Source organism: Arachis duranensis, chromosome 2 (genome assembly GCF_000817695.3).
Source record: "Arachis duranensis cultivar V14167 chromosome 2, aradu.V14167.gnm2.J7QH, whole genome shotgun sequence".
Lineage (NCBI taxonomy): Eukaryota > Viridiplantae > Streptophyta > Magnoliopsida > Fabales > Fabaceae > Arachis > Arachis duranensis.
In genome coordinates, this window is record NC_029773.3 from 32,614,640 (window position 1) to 32,617,156 (window position 2,517).

Consider the following 2,517-nt stretch of genomic DNA (forward strand, 5'->3'; position numbering starts at 1 on the left):
TCCACATGTGATCTTCAAGCTTCCTTTATTGATTTTGTTGCTTCCTTGCCTAGCCTCTTCTTCCCTGAAATCATCCAAACAACTGCATTAAAGTCTTGCAAAATTTCATGAGAATTCTTCCATTATACATGCATCAAAGCCGTGATAATATCATGATAGATTGCATCATTCTTAGCATACAAGTAATTACGACATAAATCTCATGAAAAAGCATGAAATTAACTATGTTTGAATGAATCAAGGTGTGTATGAACTTTTAATCCGAATGCTTACTTATGGCACAAGAAAGTGCATAAAACTACTAAAAACAAAAGGATAAGGCTATTGAAACTAGCCTATGATGCCTTGGCATCACAACACCAAACTTAATACTTGCTTGTCCCTAAGCAAGTCCTGAGTTATTTGAGAAGAAAGTATGAAACAGAAAGCAATTACATTGGCTATATTAGCAAGCATTTGAAGTTCATCAGAAGGGTTTTATGCAGAAAGTTGCAGCATCACTTTTTCTTTCTTATTAGGTAAGATTATCACTTTTTCATTGCATCCATCAAACACTGCTATGGCCTCTTGTTATTCTTATGTCCTTGGCACTTTTTCCTTCTTTGTTTTTCTTTTTCTTAGAGCTCCTTTGCTCCTTGTTTGCTCAGTGTCATGTGTTGCACAAGCCTTTGGCATTTTCTTTTTCTTATCAGTGCACTACACATATCCACTAAAGGCATTTTAGTTCACATTTCTTCTGGAGATATTGGTGCCCAGCACCTCTTTGTGTGACTAAATGTTTTGTATTTAGGTTGCTCTTGATAATGGACTTTTGGTTGATAATCCCGGGTTAGTTAACCCAAGTTACCAAGTGTTGAAACACTCCTCAGAACCTATTCATCCAAGCATATCCTTAATACATAAACACCACAGGCATTTGTCTCAGAAGTTCAAACCATTGGTGCCTAGCTTATTTTCTCAAATTTTTTTGCTTTTTGGTTGCCCTTTTTCAGTGGCTTTTTCTTCTTCTTTTTCTTTCTTTTTCATAGCCAAAGACATTTATTCATCAAGATCCATAGACAGTATTCAACTTCTACACAAAAATGATAATTCTACACTCAATTTCCAGTGAGCTAACTAAACAATCAAGCATGCATACCACCACTTAATTCTACTTGATTTGTCACTAATTGAGCCAAGTTACTTTTGTTCAAACTTTTCTTTTATTTTTGGAAACAGAACAAGCATGGCAAGCATTTGTTTAAGAAGGTGAAGTTATATCCAAACATCTAGGCATTCACTTTATTCAAAGCAGTAAACAGACAAACATACTAGAAATTTCACATTCCAAAAAGATTCAACAATTACAGTTTAAACCAGAACAAGCATGCTTTTGTTTGCCTTTTAAAGAATGGTCAAGGAGCAACACCACCTTGTGAATTTTCTTGTTTTCTCTTTGTTGCCAGGAAACAATTTGATTTCTCCTTCTTCTCCTAGTTGTTGCTTCATGTTCTTTCTAAGATCCTTGCTTCCTTTCCTGCAAAGAGTGATGAAGTTGCTTGCTTCTCAAGCACTTGAGTGGTTAGCTCAACTATGTATGGGCAAGTGTCTGAGTCTTAAGTTGGTGTGTGAACACCAAACTTAGTCTCCTACTTACTCCTCTGCTCTTTGAATCCTTGAATTCTCCTTGGAATGAAGTTGCTGCTAAGGATTTTAAGCATTTCTGTGATTGCTTAGAATGGTTGTTCCTTTCATATAATTCAAAGGTTGTTGTGTGCAGTTGATTTGTATGGTGGAACACCAAACTTAGAGTCTCACATTCACCCTTGAATTGTTTTGGTGTGCAACACCAAACTTAGCTCCTTGCAATACAGATAAATCTACTTAACTCTTTTATTGAAATAACTAGAAAATAAAAACTACCTTTGGTTAGGTTGCCTCCCAACAAACGCTCGTTTACTGTCATTAGCTTGACATGCTGTTCCTGACTTTCTTCCTCTTCCTCCAGTTTGTTAAGAGGAATGAATTCAAGTGGATAAAGGAGCTAGTTAGTGCCCCTTGTTGTGAATGCCTCTTTCCAGCAAGCTTTCCCTTGTGATTGGCTTGAGTGAACTTGCTTGTTGGCTCAGGAGTTGGATTGTTCTTCGACCTTCTCTTCTTCATGGATATGATCCTTTGTTTCTCGGTCACAATCCTCACTTTGGTGCTTGTTTCTACTGCCTTCACATCCTTGATCTCAGAACTTGGTTGTTGTTGGACAGTTGGAGTATCCTGTTCATCAAAAGCTTCCTGAATTTGTGGTTCAATGAACCCTTCCTCTTTGCAACTCTCAGTTTCATTGGAGTGTGATCTCCCTTGATTGACTTTCTCCCTTTCTTGTTCTTCTGATTCCTCCCTTGGGTTTGCCATGGTATCACTAGAAAAATTGTGGGTAGGGATTTGCTTTGATAGATATCCAATTTGTGCTTCTAGCTTTTGAATGGCAGCACCTTGAATTTGCAAGTTGGACATCACTTCTTCCTTAAAGCCTTTCAAATC